Genomic DNA, 17110 nt, shown 5'->3' with positions numbered 1-17110 from the left:
CAATAGCACTAGCACATACCCCTGCGGGAATATTGGTCCCGATCCTGCTGGGGTGAAACCCGATCTATTTTATACAAATCGGGGGCTGGATTCTCCAATAATGGGGCTATGTCCCCACTCCGGCGTAAAAACGCTGCCGTTTCTCTCTGGATGTTCCTTATGAAAGTCCTGAGTGATTCTCCCACCTGCAGGGGGCTGGCCAGGCCCCCCGGAGTGGTCCTCACAGCTCTGGCTGTAGATACGGGGCCCCACACCTCCGGTTGGGAGTCCACGCATGGCAGAATCGGACCGCGGAGCGGCACAGAAAATGTAGGCTCCCCCGAAATGGTGCGCGCGGGTCCGTGACGCCTCATCGCTCCCCTGGCCGTCAATGAGGCCCCCCCCCCCCCACAATGAACGATCCCCTCGCCCCCCACAAAGGGTGGCCGCGGACTGAGTCCGCAGCTGCCACCCGACGTTCCCGACGGCCGATAGGTGGTTAGAACCACGCCGTTGGGAACTCGGCCAGTTGCGTGTGGAGAATCGCAGGGGGGGGGGGTCTCTGTCAATGGCCCCCTACATAGTTTGCATGTGCGCGATTCTCGAGCGATTCTCCGGAGAATCGCGGGAGCGGCGCCGGTCCGAATTTCCGGTTTGACGACCATTCTCCGCCCCCCGCCCCGAACGCGATTTCGGCGCGGAGGCTTGGAGAATCCAGCCCCCTAGCATCCCCCAAATCAGTCCCAATTCCTGAGGAATCCAAATCCCTTCCTCCTCTTACCATCTTTCTAGCCACGCATTTTTCTGGGATGCTCTCCTATTCCTGCTCTGGCTAGCATGTGGCAGTGGAAATAATCCTGCGGTTACTACTTTTGAGGTCCATCTTTTAAATTTATTTCCTAGTTCCCTTTATTCTTCTTCCAGGACCTCGGGCGAAATTCTCCCGAAACGGCGCGATGTCCGCCGACTGGCGCCCAAAAGGCGCCAATCAGACGGGCATCGCGCTGCCCCAAAGGTGCGGAATGCTCCCCATCTTTGGGGGCCGAGCCCCAACATTGAGGGGCTAGGCCGACGCCGGAGGAATTTCCGCCCCACCAGCTGGCGGAAACGGCCTTTGTTGCCCCGCCAGCTGGCGCGGAAATGACATCCCCGGGCGGCGCATGCGCGGGAGCGTCAGCGGCCGCTGACAGTTTCCTGCGCATACGCAGTGGAGGGAGTCTCTTCTGCCTCCGCCATGGTGGAGATCGTGGCGGAGGCGGAAGGGAAAGAGTGCCCCCACGGCACAGGTCCGCCCGCGGATCGGTGGGCCCCGATCGCGGGCCAGGCCACCGTGGGGGCACCCCCCCGGGGCCAGATCGCCCCGCGCCCAACTCAGGACCCCGGAGCCCACCCATGCCGCCTTGTCCCGCCATTCAAAAGGTGGTTTAATCCACGCCGGCGAGACAGGCAATTTATCGGCGGGACTTCGGCCCATCCGGGCCGGAGAATCCAGCGGGGGGGCCCGCCAACCGGTGCGGCCCGATTCCCGCCCCCGCCGAATATCCGGTACCGGAGACTTCGGCAACCGGCAGGGGCGGGATTCACGGCAGCCCCCGGCGATTCTCCAACCCGGCGGGGGGTCGGAGAATGACGCCCCACATCTCTCTTCTTACTTTTGTCATTGTTACCAATATGGACCACAACCTTTGTTCGTTTTCCCCCCCGAACCCCCCTTCCGAATGTCCTGCAGCCGCTCATTGACATCCTTGACCCTGTCACCAGGGAGACAACATAACATCCTGGTGTCCCTGCTGCAACTGGAGAAATGTCGATCTGTTCCCTTTACAATTGAACTCCTATCACTATTGCTCTCCCATACTCTTTTCTACCCCATACCTCCCCCACCTCTCAGTGCAGCTGAACCACTCGTGTTGCCATGGAGACTGCTTCTTGCTGCATTCCCCTGAGAAATCCCCTCCCCTAACAGTGTCCAAAATGGAAAACCTGTCAGAGAGGGAGGTGGACCCAGGGGGCTCCTGCACTGCCTGCTGAGTACTTTTACGCTATTAATCAAATTGACAGTTCTGGATTGCTGAACTGAATTTGAATGGCTGTGATATTAAAATTGCCACACAGCAGAAAACGCTTACAATTTTTTTTGCTGCACACCATCTGCTAAATTATTAATCATAGTCCTGAGTTAGCACATTTCCACTACTGGGGATATGGTCGAGGGGCCTATTCCCTTTCTGCCTGTGCACTCTTTACCTGCGGTGTGACCACCTCGCTCTATCTGTTATCCACGAAGATCTCATCCTTGCGGATGCTCCACAGTGACTCCAGTCACAGCTTCAGCTCCGATACATGGATTTTGGGTAGTTGCAGGCGAACACATGCACACATGGCCACCCTGGAATTGGAAGTGTCCCTGACTTCCCACATCGCACAATAGGAGTACTCCACATGGCCGCGCTGCCCTGCCATGACTTACCCTTAAATGACTCTTTACTTTCACTGAAGTAAAACAACCTTGAGGTCTCCCACCCAAAGTATATCCGTGCCCTTTGTACCCTTTACATTCAACTTGGAGGTTTCTTCATTCATTACTTGATGGCGGGGAGGAGGAGGTAATTAGTAGGAAGTTACTTTCTCCATATTTAACTGAACTCATGAGGAGCCAATTTTGAGAACTCCCATGCTTCAATGGAATATGAGTGGGAATATAAAACTCACCCAGCAGACAAGCGTTCATCTTAAGCAAGATAAAGGTTAGTTTATTGTGGCACAGTGGTTAGCACTGCTGCATCACAGCACCAGGGACCTAGTTTTGATTCCCACCTTAGGTGACTGTGTGGCGTTTGCACATTCTCCCCGTGTTTGCGTGGGTTTCCTCTGGGTGCTCTGGTGGATTGGCCATGGTAAATTGCCCCTTAGCGTCCAAAGATTAGGTGGGATTGTGGGGGAGTGGGCCTTGGTAGGGTGCTCTTTCCGAAGGCCGGTGCAGACTCGATGGGCCAAATGACCTGCTTCTGCACTCGAGGGTCTGTACGGATTCTAAGTAACTTTCAGCAGTAACGTTTGTATGTGATAAAGGTATTAAAATACAGGGACAAGGAGTAAAAGCAGATCGAGATAAAAAGATGAAGATTTCAGGTCAGTTGGAGGTATTGTTCCAGGCCCATTGCTTCAATTCCTTCATTCCAAAGTGATGAAAGTTTAGTTTCAGTCCAGTAGCTGCAGTTGAAGAGTTAGAGTTTGCCTTTGCAGGTGGAGCCAGCAGATGTTTGGTAGAGAGGGGGGTCCTCTCCCTCACAAATTCTGCAGTTACCCCAACCTGAAAATTCTGACATTGATGCAGCACTTATAAACGTTTGTAAACCATCACTGCTGATCTGACTTCAAATGGTGTATCTTGGAATGATCACTAAAACACTTGGAAAGATTGCTCCTGCCCCTCGAAAATGCTTGAAAACCATTGTGAAAGCAATCTTCTGCATTCAGATGCGATCATCAGCAATTGGATGTGCTTGGGAATCCAACGCAATAATGTTTCACCTACTTGCTTAACAGTCCCTGGTCAGGATTCTCCATTCCCCGCTGCTAAGATCGGGAATCCCGATCGGGCACAGAATCCCACGGCATGGAAAACCGGGAATAGCCCGGGTGGCAAACTGATCGTGAGCCTCCACCCCGCCAGTCACGGTGCGTTAACTGACAGCCCAACCTGGCTTTACTGCCGATAATACTTGGCTAAAAATAACACTCTCCCTCCCCTCCCTCTTCTTCCATACCCTTCTTCCTCTCCCTCCTCCATCTCCCTCCCCTCTCCCTCCTTCTTTCCTCTCTCCTTCCTCCTCCCCCCTCTCCCTCCCCCTTAAACTCTCTCTCCCCTTTCCTTTCTCTCACTCCCCATCTCCTCTTTCCATCCCCTCCACTTCTCTCTCTCCTCTCCTCTCTCTCCCTCCATCTCTCTCCCTCCCACTCCCTCCCTCCCCTTCCCACTCTCTCCCTCCCCCTCCCCCTCCTCCTCCTCTAGCCCTCAATTAAAAATGTTCTACATTTAGCCAGTGAACAAAAGTCTCTGGTCGACTGTAACACATTGTGAGAGGTCTATATAAAACAATATAAACGGGGTAAATGCCTTGAAGCTAGATGGCACTGTGTACCAAGAGTGCCATTTGGTACAATTTTCTACTGGAGCAATCTAAGACCCATACATTTGACAAATGGAGTGAATTTTAGTGTTCTTTGGGGACACAACACAAAGACAGCTCAGGTCTGGTCATTTTCTGACATTGTTCAACAGAGGCTACATGAGAAAAGAGAACTGGATGGCAAGTTCTAGAAGTTTCATACAACCAATTCACTTCAGATGCTCTGATATTAAAGCATGGAGAGAGGGGACATTGGTCTTTTTGACTTTGTAAAATAAAGTGGGCAACATTGGATGTTATTTCCATTGTGATTACTGGGAATGACAATTGGGAGAGATGTGTAGTGGGCTGTTCATTCAATTAGGCCTGTTTTAATGCTTACCATCCAAAGTCAGAATTAACCCCAAAATGTGGTAAACTTTGAAGCCATGGATTAAATATCACAGCACTGGCAATATTTCAAGTAACTTCTATACAAGGTGATTGATCAATGCCTACAAAGCATCGTTTAAGTTGGAAATTTGGAAACGCAAAGAACTAATGTGTTTCATATGTATCTCAGTCAAATAACTCAGTGGGCTATGAACGGTTGAGGAGTTATTAAGATTAATGAGCCGTTGCATTTTTAGGCATGCACTAGGTTTGTTTTGGTCGTGTCATTAATCAGAGTCAGACCTCTAATCAAAACTCCTGTGCTGCAGTTTGGTTGAGTAATTTATTACATGATCCAAAAGAGCAGCATTTTCTTTCAGAGAGAGAGGTAAGTTAGCGCTTGTGTCAGCTTACACACTACGCTCTTCATTGCACACTAAAGATGAACAAGTCATCTGTGACATGATTCTGTGTTGTACATGGAAGTCGAACAACAACAGGAGAAACAATTTCATTTTGAATTTGGTGAGGATATTTGCATAATACCAAAAATTAAACCGAGCAAGGATTCCTTTCCCTCTACAGCAAAGAGCAGAGACTTATGAATGTTATTGTTTTGTGATTTTATGGCTTATATATAGAATATAGAATATAGAACATTACACCGCAGTACAGGCCCTTCGGCCCTCGATGTTGCGCCGACCTGTGAAACCACTCTAAAGCCCATCTACACTATTCCCTTATCGTCCATATGTCTATCCAATGACCATTTGAATGCCCTTAGTGTTGGCGAGTCCACTACTGTTGCAGGCAGGGCATTCCACGCCCTTACTACTCTCTGAGTAAAGAACCTACCTCCGACATCTGTCCTATATCTATCTCCCCTCAATTTAAAGCTATGCCCCCTCGTGTTGACATCACCATCCGAGGAAAAAAGGCTCTCACTGTCCACCCTATCCAATCCTCTGATGATCTTGTATGCCTCAATTAAGTCACCTCTTAACCTTCTTCTCTCTAACGAAAACAGCCTCACGTCCCTCAGCCTTTCCTCATAAGATCTTCCCTCCATACCAGGCAACAGTCTGGTAAATCTCCTCTACACCCTTTCCAATGCTTCCACATCCTTCCTGTAATGCAGTGACCAGAATTAGTCTGTGAATTTTTAAAAATTAAACTTAGAGTACCCAATTATTTCTTTCCAATTAAGGGGCAATTTAGCGTGGCCAATCCACCTACTCTGCACATCTTTGGGTTGTGGGAGTGAAACCCATGCAGACATGGGGAGAATGTGCAAACTCCACACAGACAGTGACCTGGGGACGGGATCGAACCCAGGTCCTCAGCGCCGTAGGCAGCAGTGCTAACCACTGCGCCACTATGCTGCCCCTAATTTTAATAAACTTCCTCAGTGTGAACAGTAGCACATGAATGCTCAATTAAACGCTGTCAGTCAGGAAATATATTTGCGAGAAACTGATACTTTGATTTAGGTATGGATTCAAATGTAAATATTTTTCCCTTTTACTTAATTTCCCTTGCAGACTAAAATAAGTTTGTGATAACCTTAAGATGCTATTTTTGTTGGCTCCATTACTTTTTGAGAACAAAAATTGCCTCACTGAAACAGAAGTCCCAATTTGGGAATAAGTATAAAATAGTAACTATGCTTGAGTTATTCATTGGTCAACAGCAAAAAATGGTATGAAATATGTTACTAAGATAATAGCAAACTCCAAGTTAGCATACAATTCAATTCTCCTGTCTTTCCATCAGAAACTTTGGCACTTTCCATGTCTGCGTCAAAACTTGAACAAGATGTTAACTGCAGCTGCACTGATCGAGAATAATGTTGACATGTGCAGGGGGCAATATTGGATAGCCTAGACACACCGGTCCAGAAAAACAGAAATCACAATGAAAGATTGGCTCAAGGGCCATTCCTTCTGACACAGGCAGCTTACAAAATTGGTGCTACCTGCTATTACCATTCTGGACCAGACCCCAACAGTTGCTAGGCTACTGGACAGAAACCCCAATATTTTTTAAGACTGTGAGGAAAGGATACCTTGCTCCAGGAGCGATTTCACAAAAAATAGGGATGTGGTTTATTAAAACAAACTTTATTACAAAGCATTAAAATATCTTTAACATCAAACAAGAACATAGCTTACAATTACCCCTTAAAGAATGCTAATCAATAGGTGACACAATGACCCTTATCTGCTCTCTTTATTTCCACACAAACAACAAAACCACCTCAGGTCACAATCCACTTTTAAATATAGTTAGCAGACTCAGCAATACTTGGATACTCCACTTTGAGAAAGAAAGATCTTTTGTGACTGCTTGAAAGAAAGAGACCTGACACCCTGTCAGAATAACGCAGAATCTCAGCTGTATTCTTGAGAAACTTTCTTAGCTCCCCGTCCTGCCAAAAATGGACTCTGAAAAACTCAACACCTGAATGCTTCAGGCCCTGGCTCCTCCCATTAATCTTACTAAGATGAACACAATGTCTCTAATTATCTACCTTGCAGGGAACCCTCTTAATATGAGTATAAGGCCATTAGCCCAAACTTTTACGAAGCTTTAATTGCACCTGTCTCCAAAATGTCTAGCTGTTTTTGCAAACCAGGATTTTTAAAAACATGACCGCAGCAGTCACACACTATCCCATGCTTTTAATCCTTACTGTACCAAATACTGTTGCTCGTAGTGTCTTTACTTAATTTGCTCTGTTTCTATGACCTTTGCTCTAGAGTCGCCAGGTATCTTTATGAGACCACCACAAGGTTCAAGGTCAAGTGCTGATCAATAACTCAATACACCAGTTAGTAAGTTTCAAATCAAAACACATTTATTATTCACAGTCAATCACTACCCATGCATAAAACCCTACTTACTAGACTATCTCTAACACTAAGAGCCCTATACTTAGCTTTGGAACTGGCCCACCAGGTCAGGGGAACAAATGGCCTTTCATTCGATTCTGAGTCTGCAGGCTTCAAAGCTGGTATAGACTGGTAGCTGGGAGCGCCTATCTCATAGCGTGCGTTGACTGGAGACTTGCTTGGTTGGTGCAGCTGCTAGGCAGGTCATGGTCAAGCGTTGTTTCGAGCTGCTGAGAGGCCCTGCCAAGAAGGATGAATTGAACTTGGGGACTCTATTTTATAGTCCCCAGGGGCTTCGCGCCCTTTTTGGCAGACCCCGTACCTTGTTCCCAGTGATTGGACTAAGTTCTGATCACTTGGATCGATTTCTCCAATACTGGAGCTGTTCCCTGATGGCTGGGCAGTTCCTAAGTGTCCGTTGGCCTTCCTTTGTCTTGGCTCCTGCTGGCGCCGAGGAGTCTGGCTTGGCCTTGTTTACCATAACTGTTTCCAATTGTTCCCGGGGATCGCTCATCAATATGTAGATGGTTGTTAGTTTCAGTGCTGTCTGGGTTTCTGCAAGTTCTAATATACAGGAAACTTTGCACCTGCTTGTTTTTCCTGTGTTTGACTGAATTTCCCTGCATTCTTAGCTGATTTCCATTTTAAAGTCGGGAAGTGGCCAACCCAGGTGGCTACACACCCTCCTTGTGATCCCTAACGCGAAGCGTGAAGGATCACATAACTGCATCGTCTTCACTCCCTGACCCAGCGAGCATTCTTCCATGGCCTCTACACTGACCATAACTATGCAAGAAAATTTTAACTGACAATTCTAAGTGGCGATATATCGCAACAGGGACATGCAATACAACATTTTTTTTAAACGGTACCTCTAACTATCTTCCATAAACTACACTCACTTAAACATCCAATCATACTAACTTCCTAACAATACAAAAATCATAGCAGCATTCAAATTTTCCTCTGGCTTGGCGGTCAAGCAGAGAGTTATCTTTCAGTTGCAAATTAGACATATTTCTTTATTCACAAATGACGCAAAACGAATGTCCTTTATTGTAGATCAAGGGGTTTGGGGGCCTGGTGAAAAGCAAAATAGGGGATCTCATCCTGTATACCGGGGTGCGAGAGCGGTAGGCTCTCCTTCGCCATTTTCTCATGCGGATAGTCTGCACGATGCTGCAGAATATCGCCAATGCTAAAAGGGATTCAATTACATATGAAAGGGAGTACCACGTTATAAACCTATCACACCATGATGGTGTATTGTTACTTGTCACTGGGCTCTGGGTGCTATGGAGAAGTGAATCATTGACGGCCGGGGGGGTTGGGGTCAGGGGGTTCGCGTTCGCGCGTAACCGGATACAAATTATAATGATAACGAAAAACACGTATGATGTCTTCATTGTTCTCTTCTTTCTTCTCTTCTCTTCCTTTTCGTCTCTTCTCTCCTTCTGGAGCTTCTGGAATTCTGTGGATCAAGCATAGTTTCTGTTACTATCTTGTTTAATATTTTGTACGTTAGCATGTCTGTCTTTTAGTGCCAATTTCCCTTTATAATTGGTCACCATGTGTGACTCCCTCACTTAAAAAAATGTATTTTTTTAAACAGAATATTTGGACTAGACATCTAAGAAAATACTGCTGTACTGCGAGCTGTCTCACAGCCTGTGTGATTTACCATCCCAGTGTTTGAGGATGTAAATAGCATAGGGAAGCAACCTAAGGGTTTCCAAATCCAAACAAAAGAATTTTGAACGTAACAAGCCAAAATGGGGTGCGTATGGGCCGCAGCGGGTAAGATTTGGATGGAATCTTCGGGTAGGACGGTGATCAATGCTGTATGTTCTCTACATGAGTGTAGCTGACCAGAGGGGGGTCCTCAGGCAGGGCGGGGACCAATGCCGTTTCTCCACTGCCTGAGCAACTGGCAAGAACGGGTAAGAATGTGGTCGTCGTGGGGGCTACCTCTCGAATTAGGAGAGCAACTATGAGTCGGGTTCTGTCGACAGACTAGTTCCTCTGAACTATTGTCTGGGACAAACTTGTTCCATTAACAGCCGGGGGGCGTTAAAGGAGTGGTGACGTGGGGCCGTGAAAAAAACTTTCCGAGTTTGCACACAACAATTAACGATAACACTAACGAACAAACATTCAACAAACATGGTGCAGGTTTCATCAGAAAGGACACCGTTTTTCCCAAGCGGTTCCTTTTAAAACATCATCTGGACACCTCAGTTATCAGTTGCGAACAGGATCGCAAAGGGGTTCTCGTTTTGGGAGTCAGACTCAATGTCATCATCTTCTCCCGGATGCCAAACTCTTGAATGGATGAGGGTTGCTAAAGCTGCATGGCGTGACTTCGGGTCCACCTCGTCGTTCCGGACGAGCCTGTATGAATTGTCATGGTGCCAAATAGTCGTGTCTAATTCTGTGGGGATGGAGTCGGGGTCGTCATCGTAGGGCGGTGGTCTTTGGTGAGGTTTGTTAAGGAATGTGATCAGGAAGGGATCACTCGAAACGTGTTCAGCTTCGATGGGTGTGGGGCCTGTTGCATGGGGATAGTAGGGAGGCGTGCTCTGGCTATCGTGTGTGTCACAGTCGCTGTCACTGTTGCTGCTGTCTGTGGGTGTTCCGGGGCGGAGTCTAGAGTTCGGGGGTGGAGTCGAGGTTGAGTCCGTGGATGGGGTGGACGTGTTGGGGGAGGGTAGGAATACGTCGGCTGTAGGCGGGGCATGGTCTGCTGCATCGAGCATGACGTGGTGTGCGGGGTTAGACTGCGAGCCATATGCCTTGAGCTGATTAATATGAAACCACACGGTCTTCCCGTTGGGGTACTTAATCTTATAAATGGAGGGGCTTACTTTGTCCGCAATGGAGTACGGACCCGAATACTTAGGTGACAGGAACGTGCTGGGGTTGTAAACGGAGAGCATGACCTGCTGTCCTACCTCAAACTCAGTCGCATGTACTGTCTTATCGAAACAGGCCTTGCTCTGTTACTTCCTGGTGCCTAATTTTACTGCAGCTGCTAGCTGAGCCGTTTTTCCATTCTCTACTAATTGTTTCACTGTGTTCTCGTGTGTGAGGGCCGTTACTTTGGGGCTGGTCAAGTCAAGTCCTAATAAAAATTCTGTGCCTTTCATGGGGCGTCCGGTCATGAGAGTGTGTGGGGTGTATCCTGTGGATGTCGAAACAGTGTTACGCAAAAACATTAGTGCAAAAGGGAGGACTGAATCCCAAGTGGTGCTGTTTTGTTGGACCATTTTCCTGAGGGTTGCTTTTAGGGTCCGATTCATTCGCTCCATGATACCACTTGACTGGGGGTGGTATGCGATGTGGAATTTTTGGGTAATGCCAAATATCGTGAGGACGTTCTTCATGACATGTCCCGTAAAATGGGAACCTTGGTCGGATTCAATGCTGCGGGGGAGTGCCCATCTTGTAAAGATGTGGTGGGTTAAAATCTTAGCTGTAGTCTTTGCCATGTTGTTCCAGATGGGAATGCTTCTACCCATTTTGTAAACGTGTCTATAACAACTAACACATACTTGTGACCATTCCTGCAAGGGGGCAATGGTCCTATAAAATCAATCTGGAGGTTAGTCCAGGAGCCATTAACAATTCCCTGTGGCTTAATTGAGCTTTCTTCGCATATCTGTCCGGATTGTTTTGGGCACAGATAAGGCAATTTTCTACATAGTGCATGGCGTCTTCCTTTAAATTCGGCCACCAACAGAACTGCCTGAGGTGGGCTGTAGTGGGGTCAATTCCCTGATGCCCATGACTATCATGGAACAAACAAATAAGCTGATTCCTGTCCTGTTCAGGAACCACATAAAGGGTGTCTTTTAGGATCACACCGTCATGTGTGGTCAGTGCATTTTTAAACCTATCGTATGGGGCTGGAAATTTTCCTTTTAAAATCTCCCTGAGATTACTATCTTGCTTCTGGGCCTGCACTAAATCTTCGATATTTGTCTGTGAGACCTGAACTGCATTCACTGGGGCGCTTTCGGGGGGGGGGTTCCAAAAATATCCATGTCTGGAACCTGCTTTAGCCAGTGCGTCGACTTTTACATTTCCAGGTGGGGAGGAACGGTGGTGACTTCGTACTTTAGTAATGCCAAATATCCTGTCCTGTGCTTTGTCCAAAATGTGCCGGAGCAATGGGGCTGAGGGGAGGGGTTTTCTGTCCGCGGAAACAAATCCTCTTGCTTTCCACAGGGGTAGGAATTCTGTGAGGCTGTTACAGACATATAGGCTGTCCAAATATATGTCTGCTGGGCTGGGGAAGGAATCTGGGTGATCTACAATGTATGCAATGGCTGCTAGTTCTGCCGCCTGCGCACCTAAGTGTCCTGGCAGTTTTAACGAGATTTCTTCCAGGGCGTGTCCCTGCGCGTCCTCCACATACTCAAGATGCCGCATCCTGTAATGCGCTTCCCGTTTAATATAGTGGAAGAACCACGTGTCTGTGTGCTGGGGGCTCTGGGGTGAACTACCTATCTTTTTGGGGGGTGTTTTCGTGATAAAGGGGCCTGTGTTGTGGTGCGGTGGGATGATTTCACATTCGTTGGGGGTGCCTGGGTACTGAAGGTTGTCGGCTAGGAAAGTGTGGGTCTTGGTCCTTTTAACAGTGATGTACCATCCCTGCAAAAGAAGGGTCCATCTGGCTGCTCTGATCTGGCTTACTGTACCGTCCTTAAGTCGTCCGTCTAGTAAATGTTGGGTGGGGGTGTGTTCCGTGAGGATTGTGATGGAGTTTAGTCCGGTGATATATGAAAAGGATTGAACTGCCCAGAAAACTGCGAGCAGGTGCCTTTCACAGGCCGAAAATCCCTGCTCCACAGGATCTAAAACTCTGGAGGCGTAAGCCACGGGTCTTAACTGTTCGTGCCGATCCTGGAGGAGCGCGGCCGAAAGGGTGCAGTCAGTGCTAGCTATCTCTATAGCACAAGGGGAAAGCGGGTCTGGAACCTATAGTGCGGGGCTGCAATGAGTGCGCGCTTTAAAGCATCTACAGCATCCATTTGCCGCGGAAGCCATTCCCAAGGGGCTCCTTTCTTTAGGAGTTCTGAGTGGGGTGCTGCTTTGGTGGCGAAACCGTCAATATGGTTTCGGCAGTAGCCAACCAGTTCTAAAAACGACCGGAGGGTGGAAACATTCTGGGGAAGGGGCAATTTGACAATCGAGTCAATTTTTTAATGTTCGATCTCGTGTTTACCATGCGTGATAATCGTTCCCAAATATACCACTTTCTTTTCCAAAATTTGGGCCTTCTTGGGGTTCACTTTACATCCAATTCGCTGTAGGAGTTCCAGGAGTTCGGACAGAAGCGTGATGTGCTCTGCCTTGGTGTCTATCTGCAGTAATAGGTCATCTACATACTGGACCAGACATTCGGGGACGAGAAAATTTTGATAAACCATTGGCCAGCTGTCGGTGGAAAATGGAGGAGGAATTGTGGAATCCTTGTGGAAGGCATGTCCACGTGTACTGCTGACCTTTAAAAGTGAAGGCAAATTTGTATTGGCACGCTTTTGCCAATGGAATGGACCAGAATCCGTTACTGATGTCCAAAACCGTAAAATATCGTGAGTTGAGTCCCTGTTTGAGCATGGTCTCGGGACTTGTGGCTACCGTGGGGGCTGCTGCGGGGGTGACTTTTTTGAGTTCCCGGTAATTGATGGTCAGTCGCCATGATCCATCGGGCTTTCTCACTGGCCAAATCGGGGCATTATTAGTAGAGGCTACTGATCTAAGTATGCCTTGTTCTAATAAACTATCAATAACTTTTGATATTTCTCCCTCTGCCTCTCGGTGGCTTTCGTGGGGCATTGCATTCTCATGCAAAGTGACCTAATTGTCCACAGTTGTAACACTCCTGTGGTTTTTGTGGGGGGCTGTTCATGCCTTTGTTCACCCATGCGGGGTTCTGGGGCACTTTAACTGCTTGAATATCTGCCTCTGCCTGCTGTTCCTCGGGTTTTCTAATCGCGGGTTTGTTGTGGACAGCTCCCAGGGGCGGGACAACCTTTTTAAAACCCACTTTTCGTTGTGCGTTTCTTCCGAGGGGTCATAATTAGTACAAGCTTTTTGTCCTGCCTCTGTGGCATGGGAGATAAGGGTGCGGGTCCATTTGGCCATGTTGTCTGGGGACAAATGGGCACGGTCTAAGTTACCGAAAACGGCTGTAAAATGGATCCACAGGCGTCCAGCAAACGCTGTGGGGTGGTCTGTTTTCTTCTGCCTGCACTTATTCAGGCCTTCTACTGGGTCAGCTCTGTTATAATCTATCGCGTCTAGGATTGCCGTGTGCATCTCTGCAAGGGTGCCTCCTCCTACATTCTGTGGGTCGGGAAGGACTGCTACAACAGAAGGTTCTAAGCTTAAAATTGTGAGCTTCACTTGCTCACGCTCATCCAGGCCGTACATGGTCGCCTGCTGCTTCACTCTAGCAAAGAAGTGGTGGGGGTCTGAGGTGGGGAGCAACGGTGTGATCTTTTTGCACGTGTCCCGTAATTCGGTCACGGTTAAGGGGGTGGTGTAAAGGAATTACGCGTCTCTGTCCGATGTGACTGTGCGGTGGGTAGTTACTGGATTCATGAGTGCCTGATCTATCTGCTCTGTGGGGGGTTGGGGTGCTTTTCTCCTTTGGGGCTTTCCTTGCGCACATGTTCCCTGTACATATCTATGCACGGTTTTGTTTAGTTCTTGCCAATCAGGGCCGTCTTCTTCATCTAATTGGGATCCAAAGGTGCTTTGAAACCCATTTTGCACTGAAAGCAAAGACTGTAGTTCCGCAATCTGCTTCCAGCATTTTGCATGATCCACTGTGCTCCGTGGTGGCAGCATGGAGTGCTCTTAACGCTGCTTTTAGATGATCGCTGCACTGCCTTTGCAATGCCTCTACCTGTTTCTCTGTCTCTTCTCTTACCAGGACTGTACATTGTGTGTCCTGATTCGCCTTATCGTATTGGGTTTGGAAGCTGCTCAGATTTGCTAGACAAGACTGGTTTTCTCTTGGCATCATCCACCTCTCCGTCCTTTACTGCCAGCTTCCTTCTCAATTCTACATTCTCTTTCTCGATCTCACTAACATCGACCTTTCGATGTCTTTCTTCTATCTCTTTGCAAAGCGTCCAAACTACCTCCTCTGTGCCTCGCAATTGTGCCAGACAGGACATGATTGCCATCAGCTTGCGAGATTTCCCTAAGCTCTTCTTATGGATTTCGCACAGGTTCTCCCACCAAGTATGTCTTATACTCCCGGGACCTGTTTCCTCATTTGAACAAAAGTCACTCCAAAGGGGCCATCCCTTCCCTTTGAGGTACCTTCTAATCACAACTTCCCAAACAGGACACTGAACTACTCTGCTGCTAGTCGCTGTGACCACAAATTCTTGAGGGTTCATGAGGCGTTCCATTGCCTTCATTGCCATTTTTCCTATTTGAATGCTTTCTTTTAAAATTTGGAACGAGGGGCACTAAGGCGGTGCTGTAAACATGGTTCGGCTTTCGCTATTTTCTGGAATCCAAACTCCCGACAGTTTTTCGCAACAAAATCTATCAGTTTTACCTTTTAGCCCTGTTAGTTACGCATGCATTAACACACTTCCGAATTATGAGGATTGATCAGAACTGCTTAAACACTTGTGAATGTTTCTGGTCCCAATTGGACTCTCAATTCAAATTTTGGGTTCTCTCGGAGTGGTTAGGCCACTTCTAAGTCGAGTCCCGTCAGATGTCGCCACTAAATGTTGCTCGTTGTGTCTTTACTTAATTTGCTCTGTTTTTATAACCTTTGCTCTAGAGTCGCCAGGTATCTTTATGATACCACCACAAGGTTCAAGTTCAAGTGCTGATCAATAACTCAATACACCAGTTAGTAAGTTTCAAATCAAAACACATTCAGCATACACAGTCAATCACTACTCATGCATAAAACTCTACTTACTAGACTAAATCTAACACTAAGAGGCCAATACTTAGCTTTGGAACTGGCCCACCAGGTCAGGGGAACAAATGGCCTTTCATTCGATTCTGAGTCTGCAGGCTTCAAAGCTGGTATAGACTGGTAGCTGGGAGCGCCTATCTCGTAGTGTGCGTTGACTGGAGACTTACTTGGTTGGTGCAGCTGCTAGGCAGGTCACGGTCAAGGGTTGTTTCGAGCTGCTGAGAGGCCTGCCAAGAAGGACGAATTGAACTTGGGGACTCTATTTTATAGTCCCCAGGGGCTTCGCGCCATTGGGGGCGGACCCCGTACCTGGTTCCAAGCGATTGGACTAAGTTCTGATCACTTGGATCGATTTCTCCAATACTGGAGCTGTTCCCTGATCGTTGGGCGGTTCCTCAGTGTCCGTTGGCCTTCCTTTGTCTTGGCTCCTGCCACTTGTAGTGTCTCGGGTTTCCTCTCCACCAGAATTTATGCATATTTTCTGGTCCCCGTAATGGGAAAACGATTAAAGAATACAATGTTTCCTTAAAATCTCATGGGTTTGTGCTTAACATATTTAACTTCTAGAAGAGGTGCAAATGTGTTGGACAATGGATCCCTTAGACTTACTAGGGCCTCCTGTGTTTCCCTTTTCATATTCAAATTCTCTGTGAGATGATTAAATCATTTCCAATGTGGGTGACTTTAACCCCTTGCTTGCTGGTTTTCCCTTGGTATTTGTTTAACCCCTTGCCTGCTGGTTTGCCCTTGACCTGTGCTATTACAATACTTTGAGACATCTTTATTATACCAATCCTGGCACATATAGCAATTTCTTCCGCTAACAGCCCTTATATGGAGTAGTTGTTGCCAGCTCTATCAGGCGCCCAACCAACCAACATGATGGAAAAACCACACACCAAGCGTGCCAGAGAACCTCAGAGAAAACTCAGATGTGCAGCTGGAAAGTTACGTGTTGGTTTTCTCACCTCTGTGCACAGAGTGAAAAGGTCCGCCCGGTATATCAATAAGGTTACACAATTCATAAGCCAACTAATTGTTGGCTGAATCAAATATCATCTTCGGGTTGTTACAACAAAGCTTTAGATTGATTTACCACAAATTGGCAGACACGTTGCAATATATCTTGACTGGAAAAATCTATTTTAGAAAGCGCATTTTGTCCCATACAATTCTTTTATGATCTTTAGTGGCAGAACTATTAGGGAACATTTAACGAATTTTCCTCAAAATATAAGGGCTTGAAATTTGGTCTGTGTAATGTCCATTTTTATAGGCACTACACAAACTACTTAGGCCTCAATATGGTGGGTAGGAAGCTAATGCACTTTCAAGATAAGTGTTCTATTTGTTAAGGATGAAAGCTTTGTGTCCTTTACCAGCAGTTGACGTAAGCACTTTGCATATGCAAGTAGGGTGACTATACCTGTTCAAGATCCCACCTCTAAGATTTGCTTGCCCTGAAGCAACCAATTCGAGCATCACCTATACTGAGGGAAACCAGGAAGAAGTCTTACAACACCAGGTTAAAGCCCAACAGGTTTGGTTCAAATCACTAGCTTTTGGAGCAATGCTCCTTGGAAGGAGCAGTGCTCCGAAAGCTAGTGATTTGAAACAAACCTGTTGGACTTTAACCTGGTGTTGTAAGACTTCTTAATATGCTCACCCCAGTCCAACGCCGGCATCTCCACATTAGGGAAACCATGCCTAGGTATAGCCAGCTAAGCTTAATCAAGAAGATAAATGCAAAAATAAAATATTGCAGATGCTGGAAA

This window comes from Scyliorhinus torazame, chromosome 3, assembly GCF_047496885.1.
Source record: "Scyliorhinus torazame isolate Kashiwa2021f chromosome 3, sScyTor2.1, whole genome shotgun sequence".
NCBI classification, from domain to species: Eukaryota; Metazoa; Chordata; class Chondrichthyes; order Carcharhiniformes; family Scyliorhinidae; genus Scyliorhinus; species Scyliorhinus torazame.
The sequence above is the reverse complement of the archived record's forward strand: the minus strand, read 5'-3'. Positions refer to the sequence as shown.